The 16,001-nt window shown below is 42.3% G+C and overlaps 1 pseudogene; it reads left to right on the plus strand.

Annotated features, from left to right (window-relative positions):
- Nucleotides 1-16,001, plus strand: part of LOC149152187 (iron-sulfur cluster assembly SufBD family protein ycf24 pseudogene) — a 111,246-nt pseudogene that overhangs the window by 91,389 nt on the left and 3,856 nt on the right.

Consider the following 16,001-nt stretch of genomic DNA (forward strand, 5'->3'; position numbering starts at 1 on the left):
AAATCTACACCGACCTCTTTAAGGAATATCGTGACGTATTTGCTTGGTCTTATGAAGAAATGCCTGGCATTGATCCTTCTATAGTTCAACATGAGATCAAGACATATGAAAACGCGAAACCTGTTCGTCAAAGACTTCGTCCGGTTAACCCTAGGAAAGCAGCAACTATCAAAGCTGAAGTCCAGAAGCTGCTAAAGGCGGGTTTTATATACCCTGTTCCTCTTACTGATTGGGTTTCTAATCCAGTCCCCGTAGATAAAAAGCAAGGAACAATCCGTGTATGCATCGATTTTAGGGATTTAAATAAGGCTTGTCCAAAAGACAATTACCCCACGCCATTTATTGATCAAATTATCGACGAGTGTGCGGGTAACGAGGTTTTTTCCTTCATGGATGGCTTTTCAGGTTATAATCAAATCTCTATCCGTCCTGAGGATCAGCATAAGACAGCCTTCATATGTCCCTGGGGTACCTTTGCATATCGAAAGATGCCTTTTGGTCTTAAAAATGCTGGAGCTACGTTTCAGCGGGCCATGTCATACGCTTTCCACGACATCAAACATGTCATCGAGGCATACTTAGATGATCTCGCTGCTCGTTCTCGAAAGAGAACAGATCACCCTAGTCATCTTCGATTAGTCTTTGAGAGATGTCGTTTTTATAAAATCCGGTTGAATCCCAACAAGTGCGTTTTCGCGGTTACGTCCGGTCGGCTGTTAGGGTTCATTGTATCCAATGAAGGGATTCGGGTTGATCCCTTCAAGGTTGAGGCAATAATTCAGTTGCCTCCCCCGTCTTCAATTCGGCAACTTCAAAGTCTTCAAGGGAAGGCTAACTTCTTAAGACAGTTTATAACAAATTACGCCGAGATCACTAAAGGGTTCATGCGTCTACTACGGAAGGGAGTTCCATTTGTATGGGATGACTTTGCGCAGTGGTCGTTTGATGCTTTGAAAAAATCATTAGTCTCTGCCCCGCTTTTGAGTCCACCGGATTATGGTCGAGACTTCCTTTTATATCTCGCTGCAGCAGAATCAACCATCGGTATGGTTCTAGTTCAGGAGGACGATGCTCTCGCCGAGCACGTCATTTATTATTTGAGTCGAGGCTTGATAGGCCCTGAGCTTCGCTATTCTCCGGTTGAGAAGTTGGCCTTGGCAGCTGTCCATGCTGTCCAACGGCTCCGTCATTATATTTTGCTACGTAAAAATTTTGTCTTAGCGGCAGTCAATCCATTTCAGTTTGTCCTCAGTAGGCGAGTGATTGGGGGCAAATATAATAGATGGATAGTCATTTTGCAAGAATTCGATCTCGAGTTCTTGTCTGCCAAATCTAAGAAATCCATGGTTTTCGCGGAACTTATCTCGGAGCTACCTTGTGGAGATGATATTGTTTATGAGGAAAGTTTACCCGACGAACATATATTCCTCATCTCTGCACAAGACCCTTGGTATGGAGATATCATTGTTTATCTCTAGACTTTGAAGTGCCCCTCTACTTTCTCCAAGGATGAACGTCGCAAATTACATCACCTGGCAAAGAACTATGTTATTGTTGGTGACACATTATATCGTCGAGGGGTTGACTCAATCCTCCGGCGTTGTTTAACCTTAGAGGAAGCAGAGTCCGTGCTCAATGATTGCCACAATGGAGCTTGTGGTGGTCATCTATCAGGGCTTGCTATAGCCCAACGCATCTTACGTGCCGGCTATTTTTGGCCTTCACTTTTTAAGGACTGTGTGGAAGCAGTCAAACGCTGCCACCCATGTCAAATCTTTACTCGCAAGATGCGTGCGCATCCAACTCCTCTTTTCCCCGTTGTCACTGTCGGTCCCTTTACTAAGTGGGGCATTGACTTTATGACTTGTAATCCGCCTTCAGCAGCGAACCACAAGTACATTATCGTGGCTGTAGACTACTTCACGAAGTGGGCTGAGGCCATGCCTACTTATAAGAACGATAGTGACACGACAGCTTTGTTTCTTTTCAATCAGTTCATCTCAAGATTCGGTATCCCAAGGGAGATTGTCACTGACCATGGCAGTCATTTCCAAAATCAACTAATGTCTGAATTGGCTCGTAAATTAGGTTTCCGTCAGGAGCATTCGTCCCCTTATTATCCTCAGGCCAATGGGCAGGTCGAGGCTGTTAATAAAACTCTTAAGACGATACTCCAATGGACAATCGATAAAAATCGGTCCAATTGGCACATTATGTTGTATTCGGCTCTTTGGGCATATCGAACCTCCGTCAAAACGGCTACCGGTTTTACTCCTTTTCAGTTGGTTTATGGGATGGAATCTATCTTTCCAGTCGAATGTGAAATTCCATCTCTCAAGTTGGCTGTTGAGCTTCTTCCTGAGACTTCGAGTCTCGAAGAGCACCTAGTTCACTTGGAACATCTCGATGAGCAGCGTCGAGATGCTGCCATGATGAATGAGGCCCATAAGAAAAGGGTTAAAACTCAGTATGATAAGTTTGTACGTCCTCGAGTCTTTTCTGAAGGTGACCTTGTCCTGGTCTACGACCAAGATAAGGACGCCTTGGGGGCAGGCAAATTCAAGCCTATGTGGTACGGTCCTTTCATCATTAAACGAGTTTTAGAAAAAGGGTCGTATGAGTTAATTGACTTTGAAGGGAACAAGCTGGCAGAGCCCCGAAATGGGCTCTACCTAAAGAAGTACTTTGCTTAGTTTAGGCTGGGTAATGACTTCTTTGTACTTTATGTATATATTTATACATATATCGTAGAGCGTTTTCTGATATCAGTGCTTTTTGGTCTGCTGTGTCAGGTGCTGATGGATGATTTGGTCTATTTTGGGTTCGCCGATGGTGCTAGTCGGCACACTTGGAATCTTGCTTCCGCAGCTTGGGTACTTTATTGTCCAACTGGTCAATTGATGGTATCGAGAGGCGTATGTATCGGTCCTGCTTCAAACAATATGGCCGAGTATACAACTGTGATCAATTTATTATCCGAGGCAATCTCTTATGGGATCGACTCGTTGGTAGTATATCTTGATTCTCAATTGATAGTGTCTCAATTAAATAACATTTATCGCGTTAGGGATCCATTATTATATCGCCAATATTTAAGGGTGAGGTTGTTGCAAAGATCATTCATTTACATTAATTATTTTCACATTCCAAGATCTCAAAATTGGTTAGCTGATTCTATCGCTAATCAAGCATTAGACTGGCATATCAATCATTCATCATCATAAAATCATGCATCAAAAAGTCAAACTGTATATATATATATATATCATAAAACGCCTCGAGTGTACATATGTGTGTCCAAAATATACAAAATTGGGACTCAAATGCCCATAATCATGTCAGGCATATCTAATGCCTCGGCTCAGGATGAGCATCTAAATATGTAACTATGGCATTGGCCACGCGCCGAAAGACACGAACCCAGTCACGTGGCATGCCAATCACATGACGCTGCATATCCGGAGGAAGATCCTCTATCTTGGCCATCGGTACTCGGCAGCTCAGTCTTGCCAAGTGTCGCTGGACGTTGTTGAGGGTCCGTTCCGTATCGGCAGCTGCCTCTTCGGCTCCTCGGCCACGCCGTCCATGCCGCGGGAATCCATCTGGTCGTACGGGCCCGATGTCTGGAACATGATCATCATATTAGTCATTTGAGTCTCACCAAAAATATTTTTCAAAATTTATCATTATATTTGAAAAATCCAAAAAAATAATAAAATCATAAAAAATTCTTACCAATCTCGCCCCATGCTGCGTCCGGTGGTAACACTAGATCAGGATCTCCTCGGAAATCCAGCCCAGCATAGGGGTAATCATCTACGGCAATGATCTGCTGCTCCCACCAGGCAAAGAAGTCGTCGTTGAACGCATTCCTTGGGACTTCCCCACCCCCTAGACGTTTCATCAAGTCAGCCCACCGGCCCATGCGTGGATCACGTGGACTGCTGATGGGAACTGCTACCCTGGGGCGGAGTGTGGGAACCCTCTCGAAGAAGAAAGTGCACAAGATGGTTCCGAACCCAAAGTTCTTGGTCTGTCCCCTCCTGATAGAAGTGAGTTGTTCCTTCATGTTGGCAAGAAGAGGAGTACACCAGTCAAACACTGTAGTGAGACAGTCCACTGCCACGCTCATGGTTACCCGTGACGCCTGATGTAGTGAGGATGATCCGTTCACTCGAGCTATGGTGAACAAGATTATCCTGAGTGAAAAACTCGCCACATGTGGGATAGAAATCTGACTCCCAACCTTCCGATGACCCGGGCAGTAAATCAGTACATAGTCATCTACACTGAGGCTATTCCGGGTTCTGCCCCGGGAATGTACTACCTCTCCCTTTCGAGAAAGGCCCGTGATAAAATATATATCTTCCACTTCTATCCTGAGTGGCATCTGATCAATGATGAATGCTTCCTCATCGACATCCCAATAGTCAATGAGCCTCTCAAGCAGACGCGTGTTCCCTTTCATATTTGGAAATTTGAAGAATTTTAGCAACCCGCATCCCTGTAAGGCCTCTAATGCCTCATCGTTGCCCATAACTTCATTATCCACAGCTGAGTGCTCTCTTTCACGCCATGTGAGAGTCATCCTGGAAGAAAAAATCATTTCCATCCGTTAGTTTTGTGTATAAAATTAGTTTGCTGCGCACACGCGGGTTCACCTATATACAGTCGCGTGTAGGGCTGTCGTATACGTGAGTTCTGTATTGCCAACCCACGTGTACGCCACAAAGGAATTTTTTGCAAAGATCTAACGGTGAAACATCAACTAAAATTCCTAAAAACTATCACAATTAATTGCAAGACAAGTTTTAGGCTTACCTGGAAGTTTTCGGCAAGTTTCAACAGTTGAATTGGTCGCAGGGAAGTTTGCTCCTTTTGCTCCACAATTTTTGCTCTCCAAGTCAAATGGTGATAATGGTAAGTCAAAAATGCCTTTTATAAGTTTTGAAAATGCAAAATTTTTTCAAAATTTTATTTTGTTTGACCTCATGTGACTTTTAACTTGGGAGCTTGGAATGCCGAGTTTGGTTTGTTTTTCAGGACATTTTGGACATTTTTCGACAGTTCGAGACGGTTCCATGACCGCTGACCCGTCATGGCAGGTATCGTGTTTTCGCTGGCATATGGGTTAGGGACACCATTTTTTCCGTTGCATTATGCATACTAGCCTCCACATGACCGATATATCTGCCGTAGGGTCCACCCCATCGTGTTATGGTTCGTAAGCCATTTTCACTTGCCGATTTTTTAAATCATGACATGATGGTAGAGCCATCCCTTTACATGGGCATCGTAGTTAGCACCTCACTGACATTTGTTGCCCATGCTGTTTCGTTTTGAGTAGGCTCGGGAGTCCTCTGTAGTCCCGCCATGACTTATGCGTTGAAGACTCATTCCTCTTTACTTCTTCGCTTCGTTCTGGCCTTATACCCTAGAGGCTCCTATGTGTGTTGAGTTGTACTTTTGCATTGCATGTTGACCATTTTCACCTTTTGGCCTAGAGCCGGCTTCACTTGGACTCGTGTTTAAGCCAACTTTTGACCATGACGTCTGCAAAATCAACCTTGCATACCTCTGACTTCTATAGATTGACATACCCTGACCCGTGGAAGGAACATACCTCTGAGTGTCACTGACCAGTTTTCACCTCCCTGCATTGAGCATAGGAACGTTCCTTTCCCAGGAACTAGACCATCTGTTTCACCGACACTCGTTCTTTCCACTGTACCATAGCATTATTTTATTCTTTTTCCGGCTTAACAGAAAAAGACAAAAAAAATTAAATATTCCAAAAAAGAGCGGGAACAGGGACATTATTTCCATTTATTGTTGGCAACTAGAGTCAGTCTTGTCGCCCTTGAACAAAGCACTCAAAACAAAGTCTCCTCCGCATGGGTGGGATTTAGTTTGACTTAGGTATGCCATAACCTTGTTATTGAGTCATTTCTCCCCCAATTGGTTATCTCTTCCAATCATATGGAGGGTTCGTTCGTACCTCCTGCATGGCGAAATTATACAGAGTCATCATATGCTGCCACATAGTCACATTGAGTCGTGCTTTTGTTCAAGGGAAGTTAGCCTGAGTCGGCCTCTCTGCGGTGTCTCTTGACTCATTTTTTCAGTCGGCCATCCCTGGTTGTCAGTATCATGTCTATCATCACATCAGCTATATTGGTCCTTTACTCGTTCCGGTTTGAGAAGGTCCCCATTGACTTCTTGCTGGCGGGTCTTGTCCTTATCGACGACGACACCTTGCTCTGAGGACAGGCCTAGAGCCGCACCCTGGCCCTATTTTCATTATTGATAGGTCACCTTGTGCTCAACATCGATCAGTATCATGGGTCTTTGACTGAGTGGTTTCCCTTGTGTTCGACATCAGCATACATTATCACACATTGGGATTCGTGTAGTACCTTGGTTTCCATTTGACCCTATTGGTGGATACCTTGCCTCCGTGTCGGCTTTCATTATTGGTTGGTTTAGAGGGTTTCTGTCGTGCGCTAGCCACATCTTGTGTACGCCAGAAACGTACTTCGGTTGGGTTACTACATCTTTTTCATCCAATTCCTTCCACATTATTGGCCTACGGGTTACACTCGCGCTAGATTGATGGAGGATGCCTTAATGCCTTCCTTCTAGCGGATCTTTCCCTATCGACTCCGACTCATTGCTCTGGGGCAAAGATCTAGAGTCCATTTGGCAGTACCTTGGGGTTTGCAGTCATTAGTGGCAGATTCCTCACTATCGACAGTGGGAAACCATCATTGTCTCCTGATCGATAGATTCTTATAGGTGTTCGACTTCAACTCATCTATTCACACTTGTTAGATTGTACTGGGTACCTTGACGCTCATTATCATTATCGGTGAGTAGTCTCGCGTTTGTTAACGGTATACATCAATGACCAGTAATCAAACGATTTCTCACATGGTCGACTTCAGATCATTTATTCCCATGGTGTAGAAATGTACCACGGCGGTCGGTGAAGACCTCAGGTTGTATCAGCATTCATTGGTTCACTTGACAGTTGCTCCTGTTGCTGCTAGTTGATACCACTCCACATTATATGTTGCAGTTAGTCATGGCGACATTCTATATGCTGGCACCTGAGTTTGCAGTGTAGTACCATCCTATTCCATCATGTTCAGTTGGTACCTTTTGGGATCAGTCTTTGATATCAGTGATTCGTTGCATCTTTCAGCATCATTGACAGTCTTATATGTGATATTCAGACATGTACTTACTCATTATGATCAGATGATCCATTATGTATCTCCTAGTCCTTTATACTTAGTGGATCCGCTTGTACTTGATATGCGGACGTGCTTTACTTTTTCTGAGCATGGGTATGCCCACCTCAGACAGTGTTTCTTTCTGATCTCCTCTTGGTGGCTTGGCAGGCTGAATTTTGGTGAAGTCCTCCTCGGTTTTTCGACAGAGTTCCTTTCCATGTACTTACATAATATATTTCGGCCATCATGTTCCCCTTCTCACCTCATACATTAGGGGGCATCTGTTATAGCTCCAAATATCACTCTTATGGTTTGTGATGCTGCACTCATGGCCTAGGGCAACCCCTCCTTCCAGACCTGGTCCTAAAATTTAAAAAACAATGTTTTATTCCCTATACGCGACATTGCCCTGAGTTAAACGCGTGTACACGCGGGTCTGTGTATACCCAACCCGCGTGTATGTATTAAAACACTTAAAAAAAAAAAAAAAATTCCTTATTTTCGGGCGGATATCGCGGGTTTTACCTGCTGATCACCTGTTAGTGCCCGTGGCCCAACTGTTCCCAACCAACTCCTAACTAAAAAACTACTTTGGAGATGGTATAAAAAGACATCAAAGGGAAGGCCAAAGGAGAGAGGGAGAGCAAGATTATTATGCTGAGATTTTTCCCTTAGACCAAGTCTGAAGTCCTTGGTGCTTTCTGCACTTCCCCCATTTTGCATAGGAAACCCTTGTTTCCATGTGTATTGGTGATCATTCATCCTTTATATCACCATTGAGTAAGACTTGGAAGGAGCTCTTGTTGGAGACTTGAGGCTGGAACGAATCCGGGAGGAAGCTTTGCTTGGAGCCTGCTGAAGGTGTTTCAGGTGAAATCTTTCCGTTATATGTACTTTACTTGCCTTTATATAAAGAAACACGTCTTGGTTCCCGAAACAATCTTTCTTTATGCTTATGAGATTCTTGTATTGAATTCTTATGCAAGTAGTTACTTAAAGATTTTTATAACTAACTTTATGGCATGAGGATGGTTTATATATAAGTATTTGTCCATGTACTGTTGTGTTCTTTGATTTGTTTGTTTTACATGTCAAAGGAGAAGAAGGGAACTCCAAGAAGGGTTTGGACCCTAAAGGCCTTCTCGAACGCAGGACCTTAGGTACCTACCCTAAACATTAGAATTTGCTTACAATAAAGATAATGGCTGTGTGTGTGTTTCTTTGAATAAGCAATCTTCAGTCTGGTAGAGTCTTAACCCAAAGGACCCTCGGGGTACTTTCCCCTCAACCATGGGGGTGAATATCCATGGTTAAGAATCTTATCATATTGTTATAAAATATTTTGGTTGTGAAATAAGTTATGGTTTTTGGACTTGTAGTATTGATAAGCCATGGTATTGGCCCATGGTATTGCAACAAAGCCTATTCACAAGTTAATAACAGAGTCAAAATATAACAAATTGAATTTTATTATTTTTATTAATTTAACTTTTTATTATTAATCGAGGCCATATTTAAATGTTTTCACTCATCCCAATATCATTTTTTTTTCAAACTTTTGTGATCCATAATGAATTAAGCAAAGTCTTTCGGTAGAAATCACATAAGAGAAATTTTTGGCCAACACGTTTCAAACCAACAAGTGTGGTTCATCTTGGGCCTGATGATGAACCACACTTGTTGGTTTGAAACGCGTATTTCTCTTAAGTGATTTCTACTGAAAGTCTTTGCTTAATTCTTCTTCTGCTTTTTAATATAACATCTTACACAAAAATAACAAATTCTTATTAAAAAAAAATCATTTAACCCAATTGCAATTTATATATTTTATTTTATATTATAAATATTTCTTTTATTTTTTCCATTATAAATATTTCTTTTCTTTTTCATTTCCAGTTTAGCTTCTTCTTCTTTTTAATTTAGTAATAACAAATTCTTATTAAAAAAATCATTTAACCCAATTGCAATTTTTATATTTTATTTTATATTATAAATATTTCTTTTCTTTTTCATTTCCAGTTTAGCGCCCGGTTCAAATAAAATATTCACAGATTACAACATTGCATTGTAGCCTTGTTGATATTTGCGTGGAAATGCCAGAAGAAGGAAGACCATCATCATGATCTATGGATTTCATGGGATTCTAACCCCAGATGGAGTTTGTATGGGAAACACCTTAGGATAGCATCAACGATTAGATGGAGGAAGGGCAAGGTATTTGGGCGTGGAGATTTTGGCCATTTGTACATGGGTATGAATTTGGACTCTTGAGAGTTCTTCCTTTTTACTAAAGATAATTTGTGTTCTTATGGGTAAATAATTTCGAGGGTTTATATGATCAAAGCAAGGGTTTAATGATTATGATAATGCAGATCTTGATTGCGGCCAACAATTCATGAAAAGACAATGCATAAGTAAGCATTTTGCATGTCCTTCTTGTACAAAGGGTTTAATGATTATGATAATGTAGATATTGATTATGGCCAACAATGTTGGCATTATGATACATATGTTGTACTTGATGGCAACCCACTCATCTCAGATAATAAATTATAGTGTAGAGAAAAGTTCACGCACTTTCATGCAAGGAAAAGTGCGTATATGTTGGAGAACTTACCTTTGGTCCATGGTAGTTAGTCCTTGGTATTTGAACCTATGAGGAAAAGCGCGTATATGTTGGAGAACTTACCTTTGGTCCATGGTAGTTAGTCCTTGGTATTTTAACCTATGAGGAAAAGCGCGTATATGTTGGAGAACTTACCTTTGGTCCATGGTAGTTAGTCCTTGGTATTTGAACCTATGAGGAAAAGCGCGTATATGTTGGAGAACTTACCTTTGGTCCATGGTAGTTAGTCCTTGGTATTTGAACCTATGGTTTTGGACCATGGTACTTCGTCAAAAGTGTTGATCTCACGTACTTTCATGGTTGGTTCATGGTATTAGTCCAACAGTTTTTTTGATCCTATGGTTTTGGCCCATGGTATTGTGAAAGGCCTAAGCCTATAAAAAGCAAAGGAGATCACTTGGCTAATTCATTCTTGCAAATCGAATATCTTAAGATCTGAAATATTGGGTTATTGTTTTAAAAGTTTGATCTATGAAAGGGAAGTTGAAAGCGAATCTGTGAAGGGTGATCTCTCGAGCGCTGCAACTGCGGAAGTGCGGAGGCACCACAGAAGGCGCAGTGCGGAGACACCATAGAGGCGCCGCAGAAGGCGTAGTGCGGAGACGCCACAGAGGCGCCACAGAAGGCGCAGTGCGGAGGCATCACAGAAGGCGCAGTGCGGAGACGCCACAGAAGGCGCAGTGCGGAGGTGCCACAGAAGGCGCAGTGCGGAGACGCCACAGAGGCGCCACAGAAGGCGCAGTGCTTAGGCGCCACAGAAGGCGCAGTGCGGAGACGCCACAGAGGCGCCATAGAAGGCGCAGTGCGAAGGCGCCACAGAAGGCGCAGTGCGGAGACGCCACAGAAGGCGCAGTGCGGAGGCGCCACAGAAGGCGCAGTGCGGAGGCGCCACAGAAGGCGCAGTGCGGAGGCGCCACAGAAGGCGCAGTGCGGAGACGCCACAGAAGGCGCAGTGCGAAGGCGCCACAGAAGGCGCAGGTGCGGTGGTCGCAGCGCCACAGAAGGTGCAGGTGCGGAGGTAGTACAGATATCCGCAGATCTATACCAGTGAAGTTGTGATCCCTGCTTAAAATTTGTTTTAACTGCCTTTGACTATTCTGCAGGGTTTTGGGTGCATAACTAATGTTTGGTTACTGGTATTGAGTTCAGATAACAGCATGATTAACGACTTATCTTTATGTACTAGATCTGGTTGATAACTCTCATAATATCATTGTATATGTATGGATCTGGTGATTGGGTGATTCAAAAGGTTGTTTGATTATGAGCTTTAATGTTGTTGTTGGGTCCGGTATGAAAATTGGATGAAAAGTGGCCTTTCAGATTATGTGTTGTGCTTCAGTGTATCCAGTCTGAAAATTGATGAAACATGGTACCTGGAGGAGAGAAGATTGTAGGCCAGCGCCTATGTACTAGTATCTAAGCTAGTACAAAAGCTAAGGGAGATCTTTGGAGCATTGTAGTAGGTAGCAGCCTGCGTACTAGTAAATGGATCGGCTAGTATAAGAGCAAAGGGGGTTGTAGCTCCCGTACTGGTATAAGACTGCACCAGTACAAATATTGTAAAATGATTTCCTTATTAAGAAGAAGATTGAGATGACTTGCAACAGGTGGTTTTTCTCCCGCATTGGGTTTCCACCTTATATCATGGTGTTCATGTGTGTGCCTTATGTGTGATGATCTATTCTCTATTACGACATCTGTTATCTGATAATATGGTTGACAATTTTCTAATGCACTCATTGAAGATCAATTAACTTAATCATAAGAAGTTGTGGAAGTAGCATATATGAATCTGATTATGGAAATGAAAAAGTTTTATTAATGTGATAATACTGATTCACCCCCCCCTCTCAGCATTATTTCCAACAATTGGTATTAGAGCAGGTCCTTTGATAGAAGCTTGATAGCTTGAAGGAGATCTGTGGAACAATGGGAAAAAAGCTTAAGAAGAAAGCACCTAAGAAAAAGAAGTCATCTCAAAAGAACTATGACAGTGGGAGAATCGATTGGGGATTAGGTATAAGAAGCTCTTCAGATTCAGAATCATTATCAGGTATGAATATATTATCCTCTGATGTTCCAGCTATCTTTCCTTTTGGAAGAGATGAAAGTGATAGCGAAACTACTGAATTTGCTCTTATGGGTGAACAAGAAAGATATCAAATAGAGGCAGAATTTAAAAGGCTGACAGAAAAAATTAGAGATCAACAAGATCTATTGAACAAAAGGGAATGTGATTTCAAAGAAGAAACTACCAAACTAAAGGCCCAACTAGAAGAAGGAAACAAGGTAAGAAAGCTACTCAAGGACAAGGAAGACCATTGTCAAAAATTGCAGCATGAAGTGACATCATTAAGAAAAGAAGTCAACGAAAGAAGCACAACCATCAAGAAACTCAAAGATAAATCCAGCTACTATGAAAATCTTGAAGCTACAATCCTCTCACTAAAAGGAGATCTTGAAGAATCAAAGAAGCAGAATACAAATCTACTCCAAGCTCTTGCAAAACAAGAAAACGAAGTCACCAACTTAAAATCTCAACTAGAATGTGCCTTCCGAGTTCGTCAAATGCAGCAGGATCTGAATGAAGAACAAGAAAAGGAGATTCTCAAACTAAGGGAACAAATGGAAGAAGGAAGGAAAGCTGAAGAAGATTTGAAAAAGCAATCTCTTGAAAAGGAAGAACAACTTCAGGTTGAGGTAAATATCTTGAAAGGTAAACTAGAAGAAAAGGATAAGCTTTTACAATTTCAAGATAGTTCTAAAGTCTTGGATGATATTCTTAGTAGTCAAAGGTCTCCTGCTATAAAGATTGGTCTTGGTTTCCATGAATCTATTGAAGGTGAATCTAGTTCACAAGGTGAGGCAAGGAACTCTAAAGAGAAATCTAAAGTGATCAACAAAGAAATGAAAGATCAATCTCATCATCAACCAAGAAAAGAGATTCCTCAAAGAAAATCCTTTACTCTTCCTATGAATAATGTTGAATGTTATGTATGTCATAATCTTGGACATGTTGCAGCTAGATGTAGAAGAAGAAGGGTTCAAGACCATTATGCAGAAAGATCATCACATTCAAGGTACTTTTATGGATATTGCTTTGCTTGCAATATGTTTGGTCACAAAGCTGCTGATTGTTACAGGAGGAATATGAAACATGTAAGATGTTATGGATGTAACAAGCTTGGACATATAGCTAAGGAATGCAGGAACAAAGTGTGGGCACCATATCAAAAGGAGAAAATGTCATCATCACGCTTGAAGATATGGAGGAAAAAGGAAGTACAGTCAGAAAAAGGCGGCACTGCACAACATACAGACATACCAGAATCAGAGGGAGCTGAAAGTACAAAACTTCAGTGTCCTGAATCTCATATGCAAACTCCATAAAGGAAAGTTGCATATATACGCGAGTTAGTTATTGCACAGTCGCGTATATGATTGTTTGAAGAAAGGCAGTAAGGACAGATTCAAGAGAAGGATCAGTTTTGCTCTAGTTAATAATAATGATGTGTGGATATGATGGTTAGAAGTGTTTTGGTTCTAACTTGATATTGATGATGTCTTGATACTTCTTATTGATATGCATGATCAGACAGATGGCACAGGTTTAGAGGGAGCATATGGACTTAATGCATTATTGGCATTATGGTTAATAGTCCTTGGTGATGATACTTATATGGATAAATGATTCATCTTGCTATGGTTATGAGTTGTTCACATGGTTCTTGGATCAGATTTATGGTTGATTCTCTAATGATGCTTGCATGGGAAGCACTTAGCTTGAATTCACATCTTCTTGATGTTGAGTCACTCATATGCTGCTGTCGTCATATGCATAAAGATCATATATTACAGTTATGATTCCTTTCATTCTTGGCACAAATGGATGAGGATTGTTGGCTGGATACAGGGATGATTATTCAAAGTTGCATTGTTGGAGACATGATGATAATGAGCTCTTATCTATATGATGATAGGATTGTTTCATACATATGTTGATTAATGCAGATATTCCCAATTGATGATACTTGATTCATGTAGATCTGGATGGCTATGATGTTTCTCACATAGAATGTGAAATTCTGTTGATGCGGACATACCTTGATGATTCATGCACTAATACAAGTTGCTGGTCTAGTTGCTGTTGACAGATACTATGGAGCAGATCATAAAGTGTTGTTGCTGATGTTCATCTTATTTAGGTGATGTCATATCAAGACTCATGATGTAATAGTGTCATCTCTTCAGGTCATGTAACAACCTATGTTGGTTTCCCCACTATGCCTGGGATGAATATGCAATGTATTTGGTTTTAATTTTTCTGATATATCCCCACTTGGTTGGGTGATGGATGTATGTATTGAATCTTTTAGGAAGGTCATTTGTGATGTAGAACATCCTTTTGCAGACCTTGCTTACAGTCAGGGGGAGCCTGAGCATGAACAACACTATATAGAAGAGCAGACATTTCAGCTTGTTCTCAGAAAGAGCATGATCAGATTGGTGCACCATGACATATACAAAGGGGGAGCTCATTCAGAGATTTCAATAGGTACTCAGGGGGAGCTTATAATGCATTGTTGGCATTATGGAGGACGTACAGAAGGAGATCTTGGATGCTGGTCTGATTATTGCTGCAATCTATCTCTTTCATGGTCATGGATTATGGTTCTTCTTTGCAGATCTGGTTTATAGTTAGGGGGAGCATGTTCTTAGGGGGAGCATAACCCTTTGCCCTTGATGTCAAAGGGGGAGAGTGATTGGTTATTGTTGCCATCAAGTCCAAAGGGGGAGATTGTTGGCATTATGATACATATGTTGTACTTGATGGCAACCCACTCATCTCAGATAATAAATTATAGTGTAGAGAAAAGTTCACGCACTTTTATGCAGAGAAAAGTTTATTTCATGTACTGAAAAAGTTCACGCACTTTCATGCAAGGAAAAGCGCGTATATGTTGGAGAACTTACCTTTGGTCCATGGTAGTTAGTCCTTGGTATTTGAACCTATGAGGAAAAGCGCGTATATGTTGGAGAACTTACCTTTGGTCCATGGTAGTTAGTCCTTGGTATTTGAACCTATGGTTTTGGACCATGGTACTTCGTCAAAAGTGTTGATCTCACGTACTTTCATGGTTGGTTCATGGTATTAGTCCAACAGTTTTTTTGATCCTATGGTTTTGGCCCGTGGTATTGTGAAAGGCCTAAGCCTATATAAAGCAAAGGAGATCACTTGGCTAATTCATTCTTGCCAATCGAATATCTTAAGATCTGAAATATTGGGTTATTGTTTTAAAAGTTTGATCTATGAAAGGGAAGTTGAAAGCGAATCTGTGAAGGGTGATCTCTCGAGCGTTGCAGCTGCGGAAGTGCGGAGGCGCCACAGAAGGCGCAGTGCGGAGATGCCACAGAGGCGCCACAGAAGGCGCAGTGCGGAGACGCCACAGAAGGCGCAGTGCGGAGGCGCCACAGAAGGCGCAGTGCGGAGACGCCATAGAGGCACCACAGAAGGCGCAGTGCGGAGGTGCCACAGAGGCGCCACAGAAGGCGCAGTGCGGAGATGCCACAGAGGCGCCAAAGAAGGCGCAGTGTAGAGGCGCCACAGAAGGCGCAGTGCGGAGACGCCACAGAGGCGCCACAGAAGGCGCAGTGCGGAGGCGCCACAGAAGGCGCAGTGCGGAGACGCCACAAAGGCGCCACAGAAGGCGCAGTGCGGAGGCGCCACAGAAGGCGCAGTGCGGAGGCGCCATAGAAGGCGCAGTGCAGAGGCGCCACAAAAGGCGCAGTGCGGAGACGCCACAGAGGCGCCACAGAAGGCGCAGTGTGGAGGCGCCACAGAAGGCGCAGGTGCAGTGGTCGCGGCGCCACAGAAGGCGCAGGTGCGGAGGTAGTACAGATATCCGCAGATCTATACCAGTGAAGTTGCGATCCCTGCTTAAAATTTGTTTTAACTACCTTTGACTATTCTGCAGGGTTTTGGGTGCATAACTGATGTTTGGTTACTGGTATTCAGTTCAGATAACAACATGATTAATGACTTATCTTTATGTACTAGATCTGGTTGATAACTCTCATAATATCATTGTATATGTATGGATCTGGTGATTGGGTGATTCAGAAGGTTGTTTGATTAT

This window comes from Pinus tabuliformis, chromosome 9, assembly GCF_031772625.1.
Source record: "Pinus tabuliformis cultivar Carrire ecotype Pingquan chromosome 9, CPIR1, whole genome shotgun sequence".
NCBI lineage: Eukaryota > Viridiplantae > Streptophyta > Pinopsida > Pinales > Pinaceae > Pinus > Pinus tabuliformis.